The sequence below is a fragment of the Gymnoscopelus braueri genome, assembly GCF_963280865.1.
Source record: "Gymnoscopelus braueri genome assembly, chromosome: 9".
Lineage (NCBI taxonomy): Eukaryota > Metazoa > Chordata > Actinopteri > Myctophiformes > Myctophidae > Gymnoscopelus > Gymnoscopelus braueri.
Window position 1 is genome coordinate 42,480,359 of NC_137610.1, and position 13,110 is coordinate 42,493,468.

General features: G+C 41.4%; 1 pseudogene across 1 annotated transcript; it reads left to right on the forward strand.

The window, feature by feature from the left end:
* Positions 1-1,172: 1,172 nt before the first annotated feature.
* On the forward strand, positions 1,173-3,451 carry LOC308092333 (activating transcription factor 7-interacting protein 1-like; annotated as a pseudogene). The gene has a single exon. The product of its transcript is annotated as an activating transcription factor 7-interacting protein 1-like (transcript).
* The last annotated feature ends 9,659 nt before the right edge of the window (positions 3,452-13,110 follow it).

The window sequence follows — 13,110 nt, forward strand, 5'->3', positions numbered from 1 at the left end:
CTGTATTTAGCCATATCACTGTTGGGTTTGTTTTGACTTGTAATTTGAGCTGAGGTTGCTTGTTTTGGGCTTGTTTGTGGAAGTGATGTTGCTTATTTGGCAACACTGTCGGTAAAGAATATGGTTCCGTTTTTTAAATTATTTGAACAGTGTACAAATGTCACAGGACGGATTAACCAGAAAAACTAAACGAAAGCACAGACGGAGAGAAACAAAACATGAACATAAAAAACCATCAACCTCTTGACAGGGAGCTTATAGAATGTAAACCTTGGTTCTAGATGTTGGTTTTGACACTCTATGATAAAGACCTTATACAAGATACCCGTATATGGAGCCGGCCGAGATACCCATACACGGAGCAGGGTTGAAGAGGCTGATACAATCCGAGACTGCGGCGTCATGGACAGTACGCAGAAGCCGTCATCATCTGAGCTGGCGTCATAGACCGTACACACCATATAAGGATATAGGCACCACATACATCTCCATATAGGGTCGATAGGATCGGCAGTTCCGGACAACAGATCTCCATATCTATTACTACTGTAGTGAACATTCAGAGCATACTTGCCAGCATTAGCCATAAATGGACATCACTGCGAGGTAGACCGTGGCAGGATGCCCGGAAACCCAAATAGGGGGATAAATGATCTATTCGGTCCCGACCTTTAGTGACCTATTGAATCTCAACCTTCCCATACATGGAGATCTCCATATATGGAGATAACCGATGTCAGACCTACCCTGATGTGACATCAGAGACTTCTATATATGGAGATAACTAACATACCTGGCTCTGACATCAGAGAACCCCTCCTGGAGCCCCATATATGGAGACAACCGAAACACCCAAGACTGACATCATAGACCCCATCTTTGGGCATAACTGACATCGCTTGCTCCATATACGGATATGACTGACATCACCATAATGACACTAGCACCTCGGCCAAACGTATAAATACCCAACGACATCGAATCCTTAGGACAATAAGCGTCAATATAACCCACAAGTAGTTGGCTTTACAGTCTAAGCATGGCATATCGGTTCACCTCCTGCTTGGATAGCATCACAGCGGCTCTTGGATCTGGTTAAACAACCAGTCGAGTGTTTGGTATTTAATAACTACATTCCCCTTGTCCTAGGACTTCCAGGTCATTCTGGGTGCTGCTGAAGCATTAGGCCGAAAATCACATGATAATCAGTGTGCCACTTTGAGGTAAAAATGGAAGTCGCTGTGGCAGAAGAGAAAAAGAAGATTTTCCGTGCCAGGAAAACCATGAAGATTAGCGATCGGCAGCAACTGGAAACTCTTCACAGCGCCTTGTTAACAGCAGCTCAACCATCGTCGAATCCATCTCCCCCTTGTAAAGAGAAGGTGAATAAAGGACCAATAAAGGAGAAAGTGTGCCACTTTGAGGTAAAAATGGAAGTCGCTGTGGCAGAGGAGAAAAAGAAGATTTTCCGTGCCAGGAAAACCATGAAGATTAGCGATCGGCAGCAACTGGAAACTCTTCACAGCGCCTTGTTAACAGCAGCTCAACCATCGTCGAATCCATCTCCCCCTTGTAAAGAGAAGGTGAATAAAGGACCAATAAAGGAGAAAGTGTGCCACTTTGAGGTAAAAATGGAAGTCGCTGTGGCAGAGGAGAAAAAGAAGATTTTCCGTGCCAGGAAAACTATGAAGATTAGCGATCGGCAGCAACTGGAAACTCTTCACAGCACCTTGTTAACAGCAGCTCAACCATTTCCCCCTTGTAAAGAGAAAGAAGGACCAACAAAGGAGATAAAGATGGAGGTGGACCATGTGAAAGCAAAAACCGAAGTTGGAGAGTCCTCAAAACCATCCCGACCCACATCCACTCCTCCATCTGACACAGTGGTCAAAGTCGAGAAAAACCCCACTTCACAACTTAAGCGCACACTGTCAGAGGGTGAGAAAGATGGCCTGAAGGTGGAAAGAGAGGGGAAAAGGCCCAAGGTGGAGTCGGAAGCGCAGCTGGAACAAAAAATGACTGCAAAAGCTAACAGTCGCCTTAAACTTAAAAAGATTGTGCAGCAGTTGGTGGCAGAGCAGTTGAAGGCGTTCCAGTGTACGGTTATTGATAAAGGTTTACAAGAGCTGAAAGACAGAGTAGAAAAGATAGACTGTGCCACCAAACACCAGCACAGCATTAGTACACTACAAGCTAAAATAACTCGAATAGCAAAGAAGTTTGGAGAGGGCAATCAAGAATCAGAAAGAGGCAGGCAGGCACTTGCAGCTGCTTCCGCTAAGACTGCAGCTGCAACGATAACCCAAATAACCCCAGTAACCCATCGGCTTCCTCCCCACGTCTCCCAACCCCGGTCCCCATGGGTACTCCCACAACCATGGTACAACAGACCCCAATTCTCCAGCTGATAGCCTCCACTTCTAATGCAACCACTTCCCTGGCCACTGGCATCACCACCCAGAGTTCCATGGGCACCTTGCTCCTGAAAACAGCCAATGGGAGCCAAGCCTCCGCGGCTCAGATGTCCCAGATGTCTCTTGCCCGGGCTGTGTACCAGGGGGGCACTGTAGGGATCAGTACACCCAACGCTGGGGTGTCGGTGACCACAGCCAGGGCACCAACTCAGTCCATTTCTTTAGCAGGAGCCATGTCTTTATCCTCTCCACCTACAACCTCTGGGCCAGCAGCAACAGGCTCCACTGCTCCAGGACCCCCACAGGGAACATCCATGACGTCAAAGACAGACAACCAAGCTATACGCTCCACTCCAGCCAAACCTGCCGTGGTAGCGGGACGCCCTAAAGGCTCTGTCATAGACCTCACTGAGGATGATGACGACGTGCAGGTAACGGGGTTAGTAAAGAATGCCACTGCTGCACCTGCCTCGGTTACACAGCGGCCTCACCCAGTCATCAGTGTTCCCAACAGTGCTGGAACCAGGTCGTCCCCTCAAAGCAGTCAGAACTCTGGAGGCAATCCTCAGACAACAGTACGCCATCGCCCCCAAATGGAATCTCCAGCTAAATCCCGTGCTGTAACCACCTCTGCACCGACCCGAGCCACCGCAACGGTTAGGCCACTGCAGAGGCTGCCTGCAGAAGCTACCCAGACCTCACCCCCCCAGCAACCCCAGCTTAAGCTGGTGCCAAGTCCCAGTGGTATAGTGCTGTCCTGGCGTGTAGCAGAGACTGACCTTACCTGTGCAACTGTAGATAGCTACCTCCTATATGCCTTCCGTCAGGATAACTCGAATGCCAACAGCGCAACACAGCAGCACTGGAAAAAAGTTGGGGAGGTTAAGGCCCTTCCTCTGCCCATGGCCTGTACTCTAACTCGGTTCCAGGCTGGCTCCACCTACCATTTTGCGGTCCGAGCCAAGGACATATATGGCCGCTTTGGGTCCTTCTGTGATCCTCAGTGCACCAACGTCATCAGTCCCAACTCTGGCTGAGCTAATGCACAGTGATTTTTGATTGAACTTGAGAAGTTATGTTTTCACTTTTCACTTTTAATTTATGTTCACGTTCTTGTTGTTACTCTCACTGTTGAATAGGTAGCACTTGCTATGCATCCCATGTGTATAGCGCATTATACACATACTTATAAGGCATTGTAATGCTGATCATAATCCTTTATAATCATATTTATAAGAGCTTATAAATAATCATAATGCTTAATAACCATAACCATAACACATTATAAAGCTTATTATAAAGACTTATAAGTTCAAGTATAAACGCATTGTATTATGCTTATAACACGTGATGATTAAAGTTATAAATATTCATAACAACGTATAATGCAATCATAACACATTATACAGCATGTTATAATGACTTATAATGTCAAGTATTATAATACTTCATAATTGCTCCCCACTTTGTAACCCTTGCTATGCAACCCGAAATTAATTCTCATCGTTAAAATCCATTATAATCAATTGATAATGCTCTGCTATAATGCATTATAATCAGTTATAATGCATTAAGGCATTATAACAGTTATTAAAATGCGTTATGACAGTGAGTATAAGGCATTTTAGACATTATAATACAGCATTATTAAATGATCATAAAGTAACAAATAGCCACTTATAAAAACTTATGATCATAGTGTAATGCATTATAACAGTAATTATAATGCATTAGTACAGTGATTTAAGGGTGATAAAAATGTAATAATAACACCAATTATCATAATGTCCACTTTATAATAACTTATAATCACAGTATAATGCCTTATAAGTGATAATAAGGCATTATAAACGTGATAATAAAGCCTCATCAAATGATCATTAAAGAGGTGGTGCCATGTTTTTGCACTTTTTCTGTTTTTCATGTGTCTATGAGGTTGATAGAACTTCATTAAGCCCCCCAGTGGTGTTTTTATGGTGTTTTATGTCTTCTCTGACTATTTGGAGTTTCTTCCTGGAGGCTGAAACCTTGAGGGTCAAACGTGCCAATAGAGAAACAGCACTTTAGTGACATCACAAAGCCCACACCCTCCCCCTCATTATCATAACACAACAGGTGTGGGCATGAGGAGGAGGAGGGACTAGGACAGGTGGGTGGTGCTAAGGTGGTGGAGGAGGTGCTAAGGTGAGAACCAGGTATACTTAATGCACTGGTGGGTGTGTCTACATAAAAACAACATTTTAACACTTACTGTACACTTTTTTTTGTTGAAATCCTTACATAATAATAATACCTTATGATCAGGTTTTAGGGTTGAAAAATATCATGGCACTCCATCTTTAAGTAAAAAATGACCACTTATAATAAATTATAATCGTAGCATAATGCATTATAATAATGCACTATAATAATTATGACACATTATAACAGTGATAATAAAGCATTATCAATTGATTATAATGGATTATAACTATGATAATTAATTTGGCAGTTTAGCAGCAATTATGAAGTATTATAACACTTGATACTTATAAGTCATTATAAAATGCATTATAATGTGTTATGGTTATGGTTATAAAGCGTTATGAGTATTTATGAGCACTTATAAATCTGATTATACAGGGTTATGAGCAGATTATAATGCCTTATAAGTATGTTCATGATGCATTATAGTATAACGCATCATGAATATACTTATAAGGCATTATAATCTGCTCATAACCCTGTATAATCAGATTATATTTTGTCTTATCGCCTCATTATTGCCTTAATGTTTTGTAATGACTTTATTCTGTAGCACTTGCTATGCATCCTATGTGTATAACGGTTATACACATAGGATGCATAGCAAGTGCTACCGAATAAAGTCATTACAAAACATCAAGGCAATAATGAGGCGATAAGACAAAATATCACCACAAAGACCTATAAATGCCAATACCAAGAGTTGAAATCAATGTGGAAATTCCTACAGTAGGAACAGCAGGAACACCAGTGGGGGGGGGGGGGGGCTCTTCTTTAACCCCCCAGTGTGTCAGCAACTGTTTGAAATCCCATAGAGTCGGTCAAAGAGAGGAAAAGGCAAAGAAAGGGAAACATTTCACTGAAGTCACCCTCAAAGAAGAAAAACAGAGATATGGGAAGGGATGGGAAGGGAAGGGGTGGGGGGGGCAGTGAGAAAATGGACAGAAAAAGGAGAGGATACAAAAGCGAGCACAGAGTGAGAGTGAGAGTGAGAGAGAGAGAGGGTGAAATATACATGAGAGAGGGAATCTCTAAGATGTTTAATTATGAAAGGTCTGAAAAGTGTCAGTATTGCTGTGTGTGTGTGTGTGTGTGTGTGGGGGTGGGGGTGGGGGTGGGTGTGTGTGTGTGTGGGTGGGTGTGTCCGGCAAAAACAAGCACCTTTAACTTCTAGCTGAGAAACACCTGATACACACCAACAACATCTCAAATATTATCCACTTCATATCGCTGTTGTCGGGCAGAAACCTCTTATCTCCATATTCAAATTTGGTGTTTTTTTCCCCGTACATTAACGCCCTACTTGATCACACTACAGCGTCACACAAAAGCATCAAAAGTAGGACCCCTGGTTTTAATGCATATCCCATTTAACACAATTGAATTGGTATTTTAAATACAATAATCTCTACTGTAAACCTTTAATCAACACTGTAATATCCTCAGTGTTTGTACATTTGTTCATATCACTTTCAGAGTAATTTAATGAACGATGTAAAACACTGACAGCCAATCAACATCCAATCTGAATTGACATGACATGTTTACAGAAAGTTATTGTATCATTGTGGATGCTCATATTATTGCTATAGTATCATTCTTGGTGCGGATGGCCCCTTCACTTTTCGCAAGCATTGTATATCGTCTCTGTCGGCTGGAAACCTCATATCTCCAACTACTTGGAGGATTCAAAGCAGCAAAAGTAGCAGATCTACAAGCTTGTAGATCTGCTACTTTTGATGCTTTTGTGTGACGCTGTCGTGTGATCAAGCAGGACGTTAATTCACGAAAAAATACAAAGTTAGAATATGGAGATAAGAGGTTTCTGCCCTACATCAACTGTGTGTGTGTGTGTGTGTGTGTGTGTGTGTGTGTGTGTGTGTGTGTGTGTGTGTGTGTGTGTGTGTGTGTGTGTGTGTGTGTGTGTGTGTGTGTGTGTGTGTGTGTGTGTGTGTGTGTGTGTGTGTGTGTGTGTGTTGTGTGTGTGTGTGTGTGTGTGTGTGTGTGTGTGTGTGTGTGTGTGTGTGTGTTGACCGAGCATCTGCACACATGGGTGTCAGAGGACACACTAGGATGCAGAGAGAGAGAGAGAGAGTGGGTGGATAAGATAGCTGCTTGATTATCATCGATGTCGGTCAGAAACCTCTTATCTCCATATTCTAACTTTTTGTGTTTTTTCGTAAATTAACGCCCTTACTTGATAATATTACAGGGTCACACGAAAGCTTCGAAAAGTAACAGATCTACAACGAGCTTGTAGATCTGCTATTTTTTAATTTGAAAAGTAACAGTTTTTTGTTTCCACCCGACAGAGATGTTTTAGATGAGAGAGAGAGAGAGAGAGAGAGAGAGAGAGATGAGAGAGAGAGAGAGAGAGAGAGAGAGAGAGAGAGAGAGAGAGAGAGAGAGATGAGAGAGGAGAGAGAGAGAAGAGAGAGAGGAGAGAGAAGAGAGAGGAGAGAGAGAGAGAGAGAGAGAGAAGAGAGAGAGAGAGAGAGAGAGAGAAGAGAGAGAGGAGAGAGAGAGAGAGAGAGAGAGAGAGGCGGAAAAGAGAGAGGTGGCAAGAGATTAGAGAGAAGAAGGGAGGGATGGAGAGGTGGAGAGAGAGAGAGATACGGTTATGAGGAAGAGAGGAGGGAGATGAGAGAGAGAGAGGGGGGGATCACCTGGCAGGCTGGCATACAGTATTTATCACTCACCTGTGTGTGCGGTAGGTGCTGCGCGCTGAAAATCCTGTATCATCTTTCAGATGCACACACAGAGGGGGAGAAACAGGAACAGAATGAACAGGAAGGGAGGAAGACAGATGGAGGGAAAAAGAAGGGGAAAGAAATGAGAGAGATACAGTAGACAGGAAACAAAATAAAGAGAGAGAATGCAGATTCGGGGTGGAGGAGAGAGAGAGAGAGAGAGAGAGAGAGAGATGTCGGGTGGAAACCTGTACAAAAACTGTTACTTTTCAGGATTCAAATTCAAGCAGCACGTTTCGAGCTTGTGGATCTGCTACTTTTGATGTGACGCTGTAGTGTGATCAAGTAAGGCGTTAATTTACGGGGGAAAAGTTCGAACATGGAGATAAGAGGTTTCTGCTACCTGCTGTCTCCAGGAGATGCCTGTAGCCTTCGCCCTTGGATCGTCTTTGTCAGTCTTCCTCTCCCCAGGGAGCCCTGGCACGCTGCCAGAGAGAGGAGAGCTGGTGCAGTGGAGAGAGATGTGTGTGACACTGGGTTGTACAGTTTACTGCTACTGCATCACATAGCCCAGTGGTTCTCCAACTTTTTCATGTCAAGGACCCCCACATTGATATGTATTTGGCTGGGGGTCCCCCCATCATCTCAAACATATTTTGTGCCAGGGGACCTAGAGTTCTCTATCTTGATTGGATACAATTGGTATCCCGCCCATCCGGAAAATGCATTTTCTGTTTAATAAAGAGCTGGAGAGTGGAGACTCCTGTTACTGAACATACAGTGCATTCTATAGCAATAGAGAGTACTATCAGAAGAGCTATTTAAAGGTAGGGTAAGTGATTTACAATTATTCAAATAATTGCAAAATGGGTCTATGTTCTGATAGTACTCGTTACTATAGAGTGTCCTATCCATATAAGGAGTCTCTCATGTCTCTCCAGCTCTTTATTAAACAGAAAATGCATTTTCAGTGCTCTCTCCTGATTGGCTCAAATGTTGTCACCTACCTGAAAATGTACTATATTCTGTTTACTAAAGAGCGGGAGAGACCCCTGTGACCGAACAAACGCTCTGTAGCAATGATTACTATCAGAATATAGTACTTTAACCTTTAAAAAAAATTAAATATTATAATACAAAAAAATATCACTGCCATTGAATTTGCACATTTAATCATTTTCCACTTTTCCCACACTAGCATATAATTAGGGATGCACGATTAATCGGTCATCATCATATCCGGTATCAGCATTATTCGATTTAAAATGCAATATCGGTATTGAACCGATATCAAAATAATACATTATTTGTATATTAGCTGTTTGAATGTGAAGCCTTTTGTGATGAAGGCTGCAGATTAAATCAGTGTTTGTTTTCTGAAACTTGAAACTTTCGAAAGGGTCAACAAGTTGGAAATGACTACACTTGAAGTCTGCATCTGCACCCAGAATCACAAGTTAGGGTGCGATCACACCGAACTTTGATTCTGCCTATGCGGCAGATTCCAATAGAGAAAAAGTCTATTTGAAGCAGATAAATGCTTGAGACAGTTGCTGCTTTCCTCCTCTGTCCAATCAGATGAGTCGAAGACAGACCGGCCTGGCAACGTCAAGACAGAAGGCGCTGCATGATACTCTGTTTTTTAGGCTGCGCTGGCTGCACTAAACAGGCACAACCTGCGTTCATCAGCCTGCAACCATAGTTTGGTGTGACACAGGTGTAAGGTAAATCCTACTGGAAACTTGTATTGCAATATCGGTACGGGGTATCGGTCGATTCGACCATGCATTTAAATTAATCGGTAAATGTAAACATTGTGGATCCTTACTAGCTTTACACTAATACAGTACGAACACAAGCAGCAACATCAGCTGTCCTGGGGATCTGCTGTCAACACCAGTATTAAGGGCTTTTTCTTTATATCTTTCCTCCATGCTGACGTGCTTTTTTCCCATGATTAATGGTTATACTTTCATGATGGAGGATGAATTCAGTGAGCCAGATAACTGTGACAATGTTTTATAACTGCATGTGTCAAGAATTATTTGATAGGTACCACACAAGTAAAAAGAGGTAATATCTCCTAGGTCTTTTTTTCTCCCCTTGTTTATAGATAATAAAAGTATAACACGGTGCAGACTAACAGATCCCCCAGCAACTGTAAGTGATTTATATACGATCAGTGTCGCGCAACCAGAAAATAGCCAATCCACACGCTCACAACACGTCACACCTGCACCTGCGAACTTGTAGATCGGCTATTTTCTGGTTGTGCGACTCCCGCGCGCAGCTAAGTGTAAATCAGGTTTTTAATGCACCGCGGCTGGCCTACAGAGGTTATGTGCACTTAAAATTGGAAATGCTGCAAACGTGACATATGACTGTGTCTAATCCTCGGCTCCGTCTTGTCTGCTCACACAGAAAAACACAAGTATCCACAGTTTTTTAAAAAGTGAGTCAACGCTTTTATTTCTCCAGTAAAAAACATTCCTAGCATTTTCATTCTGGAAAAAAACAAAATGTTCTTTTCAATTCAGTTCTTAAAACGGTTCCTCGTCTTTTTATCTTAGAATCCTAAAAAAAGTTCCAGCAGATTGAAGAGGGTTTGTTTTTATTTTTTGGAGCTTCCTTCAGCTTTGTGCAATATGGTTTGAAATCCCAACGCCGCAAAATAAATCAGTTGATTCAGAGAAAAGGTTATAATATCAAACTTGTAGGCCTAATCCCCTCACGGTAGATCCTTTTATCAAATGGGGGGAGGGGGGGAACAATGTGCAAATGTTTTATAACACTAGCAAATAATGATAGTATGACACCAAACAGAACAATGAAATGGACTCACAACAATGGTTATTATCATCAATGTCCTGCAGAAACCTGGTTATGACAAATATAGGACTTTTTAACCACTTTAAAGCGGCACTATGCAACTTTTATTTATGAATACAATTTAATTTTGTCCAATCTGTATGGTAGATACAATATAACTTATAAAATGGGGGTGGTTGTTTTTTGTCTCCCTGCTCTTCTAGTGAGACATTTAGATTGTGTCAAAGGTCATGTCTCACCTAGACACAGGATCTGACACGAATTTTGACCTGATGGTCAAGATTCAATTTATCTCCTGAGCAAGCATTAGCTCAATGGTAAAAATGGCAGAACTTGCACAGGAAACCGGGTTCAAATCCGGGGTAGAAGAGGAAAGTAATTTACCCCCGTCATTGTAAAAAAATATTGAAAATAGCGATCTACAAGTTCACAATTTATTGCATCGCGAGATCTCTCTGTCTGTGACAACCGTGTTGTGAGTTTGTAGGTCTGAGAACTGAGATGACATTCTTCATGTAGAGAAATCATTGGTCGTGCGTTATAAAATAATGCATTAAAAAAAAATCAATGAAACAGAAATTGTTTTAGATTTTTTTAAATGTTGACTTATTGAATATCGTCTCTGTTGGGGTGGAAACGTCATATGTCCAAAACCGCTACTTTTCACCTCCAAGTTCCCAGACCAGTTTGGGGTTCAATTCTTTTGCTCAACTGCACTCCAGTCGTTTCGGCAGGACATAGATGACAAGTGTTTTTGTACTTCCCATATCCGTTTGTGTGCTGTATAACAATTCATTGGATATATCATCACTATGTGATATTCATTTTAGATTTAGAGTTTGACAGTGGCGATATGCTTACGGCCCTTCAAATACAGTACATCCACAATACAAGAAATTGCAATAGGACCATGAATGTAACTTGAGACTTTAAGTAGGGGTAAGTATTTCCCACAGATTATGCATAATATTCTTTCATTTGGGACTTTCTAGAAGAAGACACTGTCAGGCTCTGTGCATTGCTCTGCAATCTCACAATTTGGCACACAGAGAAGGCTGTCGGGAAAGAAACCTCTTATCTCCATATTTTTTTTCGTAAATTAACGCCTTACTTGATCATACTACAGCGTCACACAAAGGCATCAAAAGTAACGAAACCAAGTTTTGAGCTTGTAGATCTGCTACTTTTGATGCTTTTGAATTTGAATCCTGAATAGTTATAGTTTTGGACATATGAGGTTTCCACCCGACCGAGACAATGTAAAAAATGTTCAATAGAAGAGCAGGTAGACCAACTACAACCACCACAGCTGTTTGTTAGTTATATTGTAATTATAATACTAGGTGTTAATAAGAACTCCTTCGTTCAACTTTCTGGATTGATTGATTGATTGCATTCCGGATGATCAAAAGTAGTTAAAAACAAAACCTAAAAATGTTCGACTTTTTAATCTTTCATATTTCATGTCTAGCAGAGACCCGCTACAATGTGGAGCAAACCGTTTCTCTGCATCGACACTCGACAGCATTGGTCATCAAATATAAATGTCTGTTTACCGCTATCGCAGCAAAAGTCAAGTCTCATTAGCTTAGCATTAGCTTACTACTAACAGTACACACCATTGGTTTGAATGAGGAATGTTTTGTATGCATAATAAGAACAGCTGACAGGGCAAATTTCTGAGACCTTTTAACAACCACTTAGTCTGTAGTCTTACTGGACTTGAGCTACAGTACTTTGACCGCTTTTTCCATCTACACCATGTCTTCGGCAAAAATGGCAGATCTACAAACTCATTGTGAGCTTGTAGATCTGCTATTTTTGGCAAATGTCCCCAACCCGAATATGAACACTGGGGTTCAAGTGGTTAATCACTTTCAACCTGTTGAAGAGTGTCTGCTGGCAAAAAAAAAAGTTTTAAGTTCAAAATGTCATGGTATCATTTTGACCGTGTGTGCAAAACAGCTACAAAGCTACATTTTTAATCTGATAAAAAATAAACCCAATTCAAATACATTTTGTGAAATTGATGTAAGAACTCACAGCTTCAACTTCAACTAGTTAGATGCAATTTTAAAGACTTCTAGGCAGCACAAGCCCTCGTACGCGCCCCATGCTTTTTTCCTTCTGTTTACAGTAATCTGGCTTTGCACAAGAGTCAACCATGGCAAGTATTTGTAAATAGGTGATTAAGAGACGGCGATGCATTAATGTGGCCGGTCTAATAGCGCATAAATCATCCCATCCGTGCATACTGTTTTTCTTTTGTAAGCATAGTCAACAAATGGTGTTTATAAAGCACAAACTCTCTATAAAGTAAAAAAAAAAAACAGACTTTAAAGAACAGTTTAGGTCAGAGATAATTGTCTTCCTGATGTATCTTTGTTCATAATACGAGTCCTCAGGCAAGTTATTTAGGACAGGACGTTAATATAATACCGTGGTACTCAACCTTTTCTAGATCGGGGGCCCACTTGAAAGATCTTGAAAGCGTTCCCGGTCCACCCATCTGACCACTTAACCCATTGAGACCTGAGAAGATTCTAGAAATGTCTTCTAAATCCTAACAGTTTTTTGAAAAAAATCTAAAAAATATATTTTCGAGATTTTTCAAAAATAGCAGATATACAAGCTCGTAGCGCGGCACTCGGTGCCGCGCTATGAGCTTGTATATCTGCTATTTTTGAATAGCCAAAGACATCTAAAGTGACACAGATGCGTTCCAGGTATCAATGGGTTAACACGTTGATAGCCGTGTTAAGTGGCTATTTTCAGAGCATGTTTATTTTAATGATCAATTCATCAATTGCGTTTGCGGCTTGGATCAAAGGACAATGAAAACTACATTTTTAAAACATTTTAAAAACACAGAATCCTAACTATTTGGTGGCCCATTTGCAATATCCTCACGGCCCACCAGTGGGCCCCCAGCC